General features: G+C 42.4%; 1 long non-coding RNA gene across 1 annotated transcript; it reads right to left on the reverse strand.

Annotated features, from left to right (window-relative positions):
• Positions 1 to 1,304: 1,304 nt before the first annotated feature.
• LOC134877088 (uncharacterized) lies at positions 1,305 to 2,133 on the reverse strand. Its single transcript, XR_010167525.1, has 2 exons — positions 1,891 to 2,133; positions 1,305 to 1,629 (listed from the first exon to the last, which is right to left on the reverse strand). It is a non-coding gene; the product is annotated as an uncharacterized LOC134877088 (long non-coding RNA).
• Between the last annotated feature and the right edge of the window lie 11,474 nt (positions 2,134 to 13,607).

The raw sequence follows: 13,607 nt of genomic DNA on the forward strand, positions 1-13,607 counted from the left end.
TATAGACCCAAAACCTCTGAATCGAGCACTTAAAAGAAGTCACTATCCACTCCCAACTTTAGATGACATCCTGCCGGAAATGTCAAAGGCAAAAGTTTTCACAGTCTGCGATGTGAAGCAAGGCTTCTGGCACGTCAAACTAGAAGAGAAGTCGAGCTACCTTACCACATTCGCCACCCCATTCGGTCGCTTCCGTTGGTTAAGGATGCCAATGGGAATAAGTCCAGCACCAGAAGTGTTCCAAAGAAAGCTCATGCAGGCCCTGGAGGGTCTCCCAGGAATCTACATCATAGCAGATGATGTGTTGATCACAGGGGAACGAAAAACACAAGAGGAGGCAGAAAAGGACCACGATGAGAAAGTCAGACGTTTTCTAATCAGGTGCAGAGAGCGCAACATCAAGCTGAACGCTGACAAATTCAAGCTCAGACAAAAAGAGGTACCCTACATTGGTCATCTGCTGACGGCCGAGGGACTGAGGATTGACCCAGACAAGGTACGGGCAATCAGAGAAATGCCACAGCCAACCGACGTGAAAGGGGTACAGAGACTAGTTGGGATGGTCAACTATCTTTCTAAGTTCTATAACCACCTTTCAGATGACTGTGAGATTCTGAGACAACTCACACGCAAGGAAAACATGTGGGAATGGACAGACATCCAAGAAGGGGCGTTTCAAAGACTGAAAGAAAAAATCGCTAAAGCACCAGTCCTACAGTACTACAACAAGGAAGAGGAGCTGACACTTCAATGTGATGCATCAGACACAGGACTTGGGGCCGCCCTGACACAGAAAGGTAAACCGGTAGCATTTGGTAGTAGAGCACTTACACCAACTGAAAAGGGCTATGCCCAAATAGAAAAAGAATGTTTAGCAATAGTATTTGGGATGGAAAAGTTCCATCAGTATACTTATGGCAGGGAAGTCACAGTACAAAGCGACCACAAGCCCCTTGAGAATATACACAGGAAGCCATTACTTAGTGCACCTAAGAGACTGCAGAGAATGCTACTCAGACTGCAGCAGTATGATATTAATGTAACATATGTTCCAGGCAAGGATATGCTACTAGCAGACACCAGAGCTGGGCACAAATACATCATAAAGTATTTTGATACAAAATACAAATACTTGATCAAAAAATGTATCAAAATAAAATACAAAAATACTGGTCTGGAAAATGTATTTAAATACAATACAAGTATTTTGTATTTTGAAAATACAAAAATACACGCGAGATAATGCCTGTATTGAATACTGTCTGTAAACTGAGGAATGTACAATAAATAAAAAAGGAGACAGCTAACGCTACATTCAAATCCATTTTATTTTATCCATATTAAACAGAAAAACAGATCAGTTGTTCTTCAGGACAACCAACTTCTCCAGCATATCTGGTGTTAATGACCTTCTGTGAGGCCGGTTCACTAAGCCAGCAAAAGAAAACAGGCGCTCAACCGGGGCTGAGGATGGTAGGGTTGTGTTAAATCTCACAAAAAGCTGTTTCATCAAAGGGTATGCATTTAGTGAAGCCAGGTCTTTTCTGGGATCCTCCAAAAAATGAAGGGTCTCCAGTTCCGCCTTGCTGTGGCTGGGCAAGGCCTCGGCCTCCAGCTGGTTGACTGTTCCTGTAGAGATTGAAGACAACAGAAAAAAAACAAGAGCAATCAGAGATGGCAAGCTGGCCTCTGCCAGACACTATGCATGGACAAACAGACAGATAGACAACAATCAGACAGGGACATAGCAATACCTAGCACAAACTCCCCCCCGAGGACCAAATAATGCATTCTTCAAAGTATAAATACTGAAATTGTCACCAAAAGGTAAAACATGCTATTGTAAATTACATAATTAAGTATTTTAAAGTGTAAAGAAATTCTTCTCACCTTGATCAGTGAACACAAAGAATTCGTCATTCTCCTCTGTGCTCGGTGTGGTCCCGTCACTCTCTGAGAGAAGTCCGAGTTCGTCTGCTGAGTGCAGCATCAGTTGCTGTATTCGCCTCTTCTCAGAAGCCAACCTCTGGGGTAACCACCTCATCTTAAAGTATGGGTGTGTTGTGGTTGCCAGGATGGCCTCATTCACGTCATGCTCCAGCATCAGAAAATTGTGGAAGCGTTTTTTGAACCCTGCTAGGGATGCAAATTATCGATTAATTCATTAATCATTAGTTGATTGACCTTATCGATCGATTAACGATTAACTGATATAAACGGCTTTTTTCCTGAGAATGTAAATTTCTCAGTGTATCAATAGTGTCTTTAACATTAAAAGCTAAATATTGCTTATTTACTGAATAAAAATGCATGCTATATTGCACAATTGATGTTTTATTGTACCAGTTAGGATAATGTGCAGATAATGGCATTTATGTAGTTTAACAAAATACATTAAGCACAGAAAATTAAAATACATAACAAAATAATTGTGCACTGGCTCACCTTTCGCATGTGAAACATTAAGCAAAATAAAATTAATTTTAAATAGAAATCTAAACAATATGGGTAGGCCTAGCCTACACAATATTAAGCCTACACATTATAATCTGGTTAACTACATATGTAAAACTTGAAACATTAGCAGCATTTATAATCCCCTTTGGTCTGAGAAAGGTAACAGTAAGATAACTAGCCCTGGAAACTTCAAATATATTCTGAACACAACTTAAATCATCCCTGAGGAAGGTGACAGTAACATTAGAGGGCGACCCTTAGAACAGTCAAATGAAGATATAGGCTACCTCTCCTGAAACAAAAACATTCCTGTCTCAATGTGTTTTGAATAGGCTCCTGACCTAGACCCCTCTATTTTTGTTCAAGAAAATAAGCATATTAACGTGGTCAGGAGTAAGTCGTGTGCGCAGCCTGTTTACAGTCAGGCCAGCTGCTGAGAATACACGTTCTGATGGGACAGACGTGCCCGGTATGCACAGATATCGTCGTGCCACATTTGCCAGCCTCGGAAATCTTCCTTCATTGACTTTCCACCATTCTGTGGGACTGGAATCAAGGAGTGGTGAGGCATCCTTCAGAAACATGTCCACTTCCTCTTTAATGTCATCGTTGCTGCTGGTGGTATAGTTTTCACCCAGTAGAAGAGTCATAGCAGAAGTGTGTCTCTGAAGTGTAGCTCCCTGGACTGGCACATCATCTCCAGTGGTGGCTTCATTTGTTGATGTGGAGTCCACATGTTCTTCCATAGCCAGTTCAAGCAGTTTGGTATTAGCTGAGATCCTGCTTGCTGGGCTTAGAAATCCCAGGTGCTTATGCCGTGGGTCCAGCATCGTTGCTATCATTGGTGTTGTTGATGTGAGGTCTTCAGACTCAACCTGTTAAAATTAAATAAAGGAGAAAGCTAGCATTAGAGTTTTATTTAATAAGGTTTGACATGACAAGGGTACAACTGCATAAAAACGCAGTTTACACTGTGACAATGTGTTGGTGATAAGTGATTCACCCCATAATCTGTTATATAGCTCAAATGTGATCGAAGAGTTTAATTAATTAATGGCCATAGCTTACCTTCATCCGTTCCCCCAACGAAGTGCGCACTTTAGATTTGAATTCCGCCACTCTGTTGCTGTCTCCATTTGCCATCTTGAGATGCGTGTTAATCAGACTAAATGTGATGGGGTACGTGTTGGATATGGATACCTCCGCCTCTGCTGACATTACAGTAGTAGCACATTGGAGAGCCTCTAGTGCTGGCGCTATGTCCTCCATAAGCTGCCAGAAGTCGTCTCTCAACTCCAGCGTCCTCGCATCTGAAAGCTTGGTCTCTGAGCGGTCTGATAGCACAGCACACACGGCCCATCGCTGTTCTACGAGTCTGCCAAACATCGCATGTACAGAGTTCCACCTGGTCTTACAGGACTGAATGAGCCGATGAGCTGGTAGCTGCATTTGTCTTTGTTTTGCTTCTAGCGCTTTCGTTGCTGGTGTGCTGTGATTGAAGTGCTTGACCAGCCTGCCAGCAGCTCCAATTACTCGGTTGACACCAGCAGCAGCGAATCCGTCATTGACGGCCAGATTTAAAGTATGAGCAAAGCAACACACTGACTTCCAACTGACTCGTGCGGGGTTGTTTGCTGAAACAATGTTCCGAGCGTTGTCGTGCACACAGGCTACTACACGGCCGGTGAGTCCCCATGACTCCACAGCCTGGTTCAGTTTGGCAGCTAAATTATCAGCTGTATGTCTCTCGGATAAGCTCTCCGTAAGAAGGACTGCCGACTTTACCTGCCAGTCGTTTTCAATATAGTGGCAAGTAATCGTGATGTAGCTTTCTGTAGTCAGTGCTGTCCAACAATCCGTCGTCAGAGCCACATTAGCCGCGGACAAACATGTTTTTAGCTTAGCCTTCTTAATTTCGTAGCGTGCCTCCAAGTTGGAAGTCACAGTCGCTCGCGAAGGGATGTTATATCCTGGCTCCATGAATTGTATCAGCTCCCGAAATCCCTCGGCCTCGGTGGTGCTAATTGGCATTATATCTCTTTCAATCATCCCGCAAATTCTCTGAGTAATGCCGTCTGCTTTTCTTTGGTCGCATACTCGCCTTCCCAGCACAGCAGCAATTGTAGGTTGTGAAGGCGACGGAATGGCTAACGTTACATGCAAGTTGTTCAGGTGGTATCTTAACGAACTTGTAGAGCTGTTGTATTTAAATGTAGCACCGCAAAGTTTGCATTGTGCGTCTTTTTCATCGTTAATTAATCTAAAATGCTCCCACACTCCACTCCGTTTTGACCGCCTCATCATTGTTTGTTTTAGTTTTTTTGCCGCCTCAAGTTTGTGTCTAGCTCTAGCAGCTCGCGAGAATCTCGGGTCACGTTCAAGAACGTCCTGTGGGAAACGGTCATAGATTACAATGTTCAATTAGTCACAATTAATTTAATTTAATCGAGTAAATTCTTTTCGACAATTAATCGATAGTCGATTAACCGTTAACATCCCTAAACCCTGCTATGGTTGCTTGAAGAACGTGTGAGCAGTACCTCAAGTTTGATGCTTGCAGATCCTCCAGCTTGGCTTGAATGGTGAAAAGTGTTGGCAACAGCTCACCATAATAGCATGCAGATTGCCCTTGAAGCCGATCTATTGAGATGGCAATCGGTCGTAACACTCTGCAAAATTCCTCAATGTAGTCCAGTTCGACTTCCCTGAATGGTGGAAGTTGCAGGGCAGTCATGGCATCAGGGAGCTTGTCACGCAAGAATGACAACTGACTCAAGGAGTCATGCAGAGAATTCCACCTTGTAATGCAGGGTGTCTTGAGTTGCTGCTCGATTACTTTGCCTAGCGTTTCAGCACTCTTTGGTCTGCCAGATGCTGTCCATAATGCTGAGCACTTCGCCATCGTTGAATGATTCAGCCTGCTGAGAGTTGCATTGCTAGTGATCGATTTCTTGACATCAGTAGTTGAGATTAAACTCAGAGTATGTGTCGCACACCGGAGGTGTGGTGGTAAAATGATGGAACACTCAGATGCTTCTTCTCTCTCAGGATCTATGACCAGGAAGGACAGCTCATCGTCCAGCTCTTCAACTTCATCTGGGTCATTTGTTTTTCCAGTGACACTGAACTCTTTAAAGGCCTTTGCAAAGTTGGATGCATTATCAGTAACTGTAGACACAATGGTGTCTGAAGACAGCCCATATTCTGTGTGAATCTCATCCAACAGTTCTGCTATTCGGTTATAAGTATGGGGGCTGGGAAAATGCCTAACGGCAAGAGCGGCTGACTGCCTTTCCAGCGTGTCTCCATTGATCCAATGTACTGTTGCTCCCAAATAACTGGTTTTCTTTGTTGACCAAATATCCACTGTTGTACAAACACGGCGAACATTTTTAAGCGTCTCTTTTAGGAATGCTTTTTTTGTTGCAAATTCTTCATCAATCCGTCGTCCGAGTGTCCGTCTGGACATTACATTGGCACCTGGGTGAAGTCCCTGCACAAGCTCGATGAATTCTGTTTGTTCAACGGTGGCTAATGAGTGCATTCCTTTGACAACAAAGGATTTCACAAGGGAGTCGACTTTACTTTGTGATATTGTTGGGCTAGCATGGTCAAACAAACGAGTCTGCCTTAATGATGTTTTGGCTTTCTTCTGCTGGCCACTTGCACTTTCCTTTTTGTAATTTTCAAATTCCTGTAGATTCTCTGGGTGTTTTCTTTTCAAATGTGTCTTGAAATTTGTTGTTGCTTGATAAGAGCCACAAATAATGGCTTTCTTGGTTGTGCACAGCTGACACTCAGCTTCTATCTTTCCACTTGGATTTTGAGATACTACTTTGAAGAATTTCCCATCCAATATGGCACACCTAGGCCCAGTGGTACCTTCTGAAGATGTGGTGGCTTGAGGCTCACCTGACGCCTCTTCATCATCATGATTGTCACTCATCTCAGTTCAGTGGGACATCCTCTATTTCAAACGAAATTGTCAAAAAAAAAGTTGTTAGTCAGTTACTCTTCAACAGACACACACTTAAATCACATCATAAAAAAAGGAAAAACAATTAAATCCGAAACTGACTACTATATGCACTTGCATGAAAGGGCTCTTCTAACCTGCCAAGTGAAATATTACCTAGGATACTAATGATAAAGCGTTTGGAAGTGGAAAAACTAAAAGCCAGAGGTGTCAAAAGTAAAAGTAAAAGTACATTTTCTGGTGTAAGTACAACACTAGCACGTGGTAGCCTATTACATAGCTGTTAGACCATTTACTCCATTGTACCTAATGGGATAGATAGACTGCGTTGTTACTGAAAAACACTTCTAACAATCTAACAAGGACCCACCACAAACTTGATCCAACCAGTGTAGTCAGCTGATCGTAAGACAAGTACACAGGTCTACTGGTTACTCAGATAAGTTACCTGTGTTGGAAGGAAACTGTGTTTCTTTTCTTTCTTTTTTTTTTAACTTTTACTTTTGACATCTCTGCTAACAGCTGAGCTAAGCTCCATGCACAAAACTAACTACTATGCGCCATAACAGGCAGTGACTCCAAATCTAGTGATCTACAGATACTGAATTAGTTTTCAATAAATACAAATATAAAATAAATAATATGCCCTAGAAATGCTTAATACAGCCTACTGTATTGGTCTCTAATGGACTATTAAAAAAAAAAAAGCCAAGTGTGAATATGATTTTAGAAGCTAAATGTGTAGTTTAAGATTATATAAAAGTGGGTTTTCAAGGATCCTCCCTAGCTTTGGTTGGAGCTCTAACAGGAACTGAATCTCCATATAATTAGTTAGTATGAATCAACATAGAAGACTTAATATTATTCAGAAATGCTTAGACCTAGCCTACTGCTCTATGATGGACATTTGTCAAGTGGCCCAAGCCCCTAAACAACACAATTTTCTCACGTTTTTTCACAATAAATAAATAAGTACTTTATTGACAGGTTATAGTTATGGATCGTTCTGGGCTCAAAACATTGTTATGAGCCCAGTTTAGCCTATCTCATTCTTTCGTTTGGTAATAGAATTTGGTACCGAGTGGAAAAGGAATTCGCCAGCTCGAGGTCTTGCCGTGGGAGGGAACATGCCTGCGAGGGCTCCTACAACATCACTAGGCCGATACAGGGGCTATTACGGGTTTAAACACAAAACTGGCGTTATTTGTTTTATTGGGGGTCATAGAAACGGGTCCTTTCTCGTTTAACATCAAATAATATGGCCGTGTTCCTCTACCGTTTCATCCAATTTAAAATTGGATCTCCTAACTGTCCTCAGTGAGAGTGACTAATTTAATCACCATATCTTACGTTTAGTACTAGTTTACCTTTTGCGAGTCAAGCATTCATGTTTGACCTCTCTGGTCTATATTTGATAAGCTACCTAGGCTACACTCTAAGAAACTTGCTCAATTTCGCTGACCTAAGCAATTTGACTGACCGTCATTTATCAACCCCTGCCTATCAAACACTCATCATTCAAGAGAAAGCTAACACTCGAAAATAGTCTAGTGCTTATGGTGTAATTCTGTTGACAATGTGTGTGGGAAGACTGTAGCATTTTTTTTATACAAAACATTTCACCTTAGTGTTGTTTCATGCCTCGAAAAGCCAGCAACAGAGCCGTGTAGGTGCAGGTCCTCTTCACTGCTGTAGTAGTGATGACTGCTGACGTCGCGGAGAAAAAATGGTCGCATTCAAGTCTCGATTGGGCGTGTCACGTGATTTACGTCTTGACCCAAAGATCTCTGGTGATTCGCTTAGTTTTACTGATTTAAAAAAAAGGTTTTTTGCAAAGTATTTTTGTATTTAAAATACCCAAATACAGCACCTCAAAGTATTTAAATACAAACTACATTTCATTTTTTCCAATCTTGTAAAAATACAAAATGCAAAATACTGAAAAGTATTTTAAATACGTATTTCAAATACATGTAGTTAAAATACTGCCCAGCTCTGGCAGACACACTGAGTAGAGCGTACTTACCGGAGAGCACTAAGGGAGAGAGTGAGACAGATATAGAGACTGTGAACATGGTCAGCTACCTACCCATTTCAGCAGAGAGGCTGAGCGCCATCAGGGCTGCAACGAAAGATGACATGAAGTTACAGAGTGTAGCAAATAGAATACTGTCAGGGTGGCCCAAGAGAAAAAATGACTTACCAAGTGACATCAGACACTACCACACTTTCCAAGATGAACTGAGTTTCCAGGACGGCATAGTGTTCCGAGGTGACAGAGCTGTGATACCTGACGCACTCAGGGTGGACCTCACTCACAGGATCCACTCCTCTCACCTGGGAGTAGAAGGATGTCTGAGGCGAGCGAGGGAGTGTGTTTACTGGCTTGGAATGAATGAGGAGATCAAGACCTTCATCTCCAAATGTGACATACAGTGGGGCAAAAAAGTATTTAGTCAGCCACCAATTGTGCAAGTTCTCCCATTTAAAAAGATGAGAGAGGCCTGTAATTTTCATCATAGGTATACCTCAACTATGAGAGACAGAATGAGAAAAAAAATCCAGGAAATCACATTGTAGGATTTTTAAAGAATTTATTTTCAAATGATTGTGGAAAATAAGTATTTGGTCAATAACAAAAGTTCATCTCAATACTTTGTTATATACCCTTTGTTGGCAATGACAGAGGTCAAACGTTTTCTGTATGTCTTCACAAGGTTTTCACACACTGTTGCTGGTATTTTGGCCCATTCCTCCATGCAGATCTCCTCTAAAGCAGTGATGTTTTGGGGCTGTCGCTGGGCAACACAGACTTTCAACTCCCTCCAAAGATTTTCTATGGGGTGGAGATCTGGAGACTGGCTAGGCCACTCCAGGACCTTGAAATGCTTCTTACGAAGCCACTCCTTCGTTGCCCTGGCGGTGTGTTTGGGATCATGGTCATGCTGAAAGACCCAGCCACGCTTCATCTTCAGTGCCCTTGCTGATGGAAGGAGGTTTTCACTCAAAATCTCCCGATACATGGCCCCATTCATTCTTTCCTTTACACGGATCAGTCGTCCTGGTCCCTTTGCAGAGAAACAGCCCCAAAGCATGATGTTTCCACCCCCATGCTTCACAGTAGGTATGGTGTTCTTTGGATGCAACTCTGCATTCTTTCTCCTCCAAACACGACGAGTTGAGTTTTTACCAAAAAGTTCCATTTTGGTTTCATCTGACCATATGACATTCTCCCAATCCTCTTCTGGATCATCCAAATGCCCTCTAGCAAACTTCAGACGGGCCTGGACATGTACTGGCTTAAGCAGGGGGACACGTCTGGAACTGCAGGATTTAAGTCCCTGGCGGCATAGTGTGTTACTGATAGTAGCCTCTGTTACTTTGGTCCCAGCTCTCTGCAGGTCATTCACTAGGTCCCCCCGTGTGGTTCTGGGATTTTTGCTCACCGTTCTTGTGATCATTTTGAACCCACGGGGTGAGATCTTGCGTGGAGCCCCAGATGGAGGGAGATTAGCAGTGGTCTTGTATGTCTTCCATTTTCTAATAATTGCTCCCACAGTTGATTTCTTCACACCAAGCTGCTTACCTATTGCAGATTCAGTTTTCCCAGCCTGGTGCAGGTCTACAATTTTGTCTCTGGTCTTCTTTGACAGCTCTTTGGTCTTGGCCATAGTGGAGTTTGGAGTATGACTGTTTGAGGTTGTGGACAGGTGTCTTTTATACTGATAACGAGTTCAAAAAGGTGCCATTAATACAGGTAACGTGTGGAGGACAGAGGAGCCTCTTAAAGAAGAAGTTACAGGTCTGTGAGAGCCAGAAATCTTGCTTGTTTGTAGGTGACCAAATACTTATTTTACCGAGGAATTTACCAATTAATTCATTAAAAATCCTACAATGTGATTTTTTTTTCTCATTCTGTCTCTCATAGTTAAGGTATACCTATGATGAAAATTACAGGCCTCTCTCATCTTTTTAAATGGGAGAACTTGCACAATTGGTGGCTGACTAAATACTTTTTTGCCCCACTGTATGTAGGTCAGTGGACCCAAAGCAACGAAGAGAGACACTACACCCACATTCCATGGCCAACAGACCCTGGGCCGAGGTGGGAACAGACCTTTTCTCCTTTCACAATAAAGACTATCTGATAACAGTAGATTATTATTCAAACTTTTGGGAGGTTGATTATCTACCTGACACTAAGAGCAATACAGTGATCAGAAAACTCAAGGCCCACTTTGCACGACAAGGGATTCCTGACACTGTTATCTCGGATAACGGACCCCAGTATGCCTCTCTAGAGTTTCAGCACTTCAGCCAGAAGTGGGGCTTTGAACACAGGACATCGTCGCCAGGATACCCGCAGAGTAATGGGAAGGCGGAGTCAGCGGTAAAGACAGCCAAGCACCTGATGCTGAAGGCTGCAGCAGCAAGACAGGATCCGTATTTGGCCATGTTAGATCATCGCAACACACCGAGCCAGGGCCTCAACACAAGCCCGGCACAGAGACTCCTGAGCAGGAGGACCAGGACCCTGCTTCCCACAAAGGACACTCTGCTGAAGCCAGAGGTAACACACAACGAACAGGGACTGAAACACAACAGACAGAGACAGGAAAAGTACTACAACCGCACAGCAAAAGACATGGACGCTCTGAAAAGAGGGGACAGTGTGAGAGTACAGCCAGGTGACACACACAGGAGCTGGAGACCAGCGAGAGTGGTCCAGCAGGTGAGCCATAGATCATATGAGGTGCAGTTAGAGTCAGGAGGGGTTGTGAGACGAAATCGTCGTCACCTCAGACATAATCACACCGTGCTCACACCAACACGAAACGCACCCACACCAACAGTGACTGAGGCGGCCGTACGGCCAGATGGCCCAGTACAGAACCAAGACAAGTTCACCAGGTCAGGTCGACAAGTTGTCATGCCACACTACCTGACGGACTATGTTCAGTGATTGGAGTATGGACAATGAAAAAAGAAATGAAAATGATGTTTTGAACTGATACCTTAGGAAAGAGACTAACTTTAAAAAAGAAAAAGAAAGATGTAACAATAGGATTGTTTAAATAAGTACAGTTGTACGGGGGACGGATTTCTATGTGACACCGCACTCGCGGACCAGTTCAGTAATGTACAAGGCAGAGAGTGGATGCCTGGATGTAATAAAGTTCAAGTAAGCAAGACTGCTTTAATCGTCCATTATGTATAGTCCGGTAGAGGCAGAACATAAATGAAACATCAAGAATCATTTAAATTATTTTTAGAGGTTATAGCTCTTTCAGTAGTTGCTGGATGAAAATCTAATCCGTTTTGAGTATCAGTGAAAAAAGACACATTTATAAAATCACATTTCTAGATTTCCAGTTTCCACAGAGATAAGTGTACCCCCATTTCAGAAACATTGGTATACTGTCTATCCAAGTCTGCAATATTATCATACTCATCTCTTAAACAGTCAAATGACTTTTAATGCTTTTATCATTATGTAGACTTCAAAATGATCTCACATTTTTCCTACATATGGAGGAAGCACGCTGAAGTTAGGGGATGTGTTGGCCTTTGCCACTGGCCTTCAGAAGATCCCTGCAGCAGGCTTTCCAACACAGCCACAACTGCAATTCCTCCACCCGGAGGACGGGCCAGCAAGTTTCCCGATGGCCAACACTTGTGAGGCTGCCAGTATAACAGACAGAAGTTTGAAGGCGCCACGGAGGGGATCTCGCCCGGGGTGTAATTCCATGTAGAACCGCCACTGATTACATACAAAGACTGGACGTGATCTTAAAGATATATATATATTTTTTAATGGAGATAAAACAAGTTTTCGCAAAGATTCAAACCCGTATCCTTGCAATAAGTTGAATTACATACAAAGACTGTAAGTGATCTTAAAGATATCATTTTAGGCCCCGGCCGTGGCGCAACTGGCTGGGGACCCTGCACTGTATGCCGGCGACCCAGGTTAAATTCCCGACCCGTGGTCCCTTCCGGATCCCACCCCGACTCTCTCTCCCACTTTCCTGTCACTCTCCACTGTACTCTCCGATTAAAGGCAAAAAGCCCCCCAAAAAATACATTTTTTAAAAAGATATCATTTTTTTTAAATGGAGATAAAACAAGTTTTCGCAAAGTTTCAAACCCGGGTCTTGGCCCGCACTTTAACCTCTGCTCCACAAACAGATTACGACTCAGGAGTTTGGATTATACTTGTAGAAAAAACAATAAGGCGATTTTATGTTAAAAGACAATGAAAGCAGGGGAATATTGTTATATTGATTTTTATTTATGCTTATATTCAAAGGCAAATTAATACTTAGTCCTCTCAATCTGGAATAATGTTCACAGCACGGCCTCACAATGTCAGGAACTTTTCATCTACACATTGCTCTGGTCTTGCTTTACTCTTCACTGATTGGTTACAGAAACTTTGAATTTAGTGGCTATGTAAATCAGAAGGAGACGCGCGAAATAAACGGGGCGGATAGTGGCACAGTTGGGTTTCCATCATTGACTGTAAAAATGAGGTTTCCATACAGAAGCGTCTCGGCGCAGAGCTCCGCGAAAAATACGCAGCTGGTCTCTTTTCGACTGAGACGCGAGGCGTTACCAAGCGCTGGGCAGGAAGTGGAACGGTTAGAGCATCCGGTCAATTCACCCAAATGATTTTGCAGACCCCCGATCACATGACTACATCTTCACTACGGCAGCGTGGACGTTGAGGTGTTCATTTTGAAAGTGGAAAAACACAAGATTTTATACACAACAGATCCTTGTTATAAGGACAACACCAGAAAGGACAAGACCTGGTTTTCAATCGCTGGAGTTTGTGGAGTGGAAGGTGATATTGGCGAACATATTTGATTTTAAGTTAATGAGTACTCCATTCAGTAGTTACACATCTTGTGAAACTCATTAAAAAACTTTTCCAGTAAACTTATACTGTATATATAGATACATATGTGTATATATATGTTATTTTATTTAGATTTTTATATATATTGTTTTCTTTAACTATATTTTAGCTTGTAAATTTCCCCTGGGGATCAATACAGTTTTATGTTAATCTATTACAATGATAATATGTTTTTGTTTTTATTCATCTTAATCTGCAAAATAAAGCTGTCAGATAAATGTAAAATAAAGACAATAATATTTCCATCTGAGA

This window comes from Eleginops maclovinus, chromosome 15 (assembly GCF_036324505.1).
Source record: "Eleginops maclovinus isolate JMC-PN-2008 ecotype Puerto Natales chromosome 15, JC_Emac_rtc_rv5, whole genome shotgun sequence".
In the NCBI taxonomy this organism is placed as follows: Eukaryota; Metazoa; Chordata; class Actinopteri; order Perciformes; family Eleginopidae; genus Eleginops; species Eleginops maclovinus.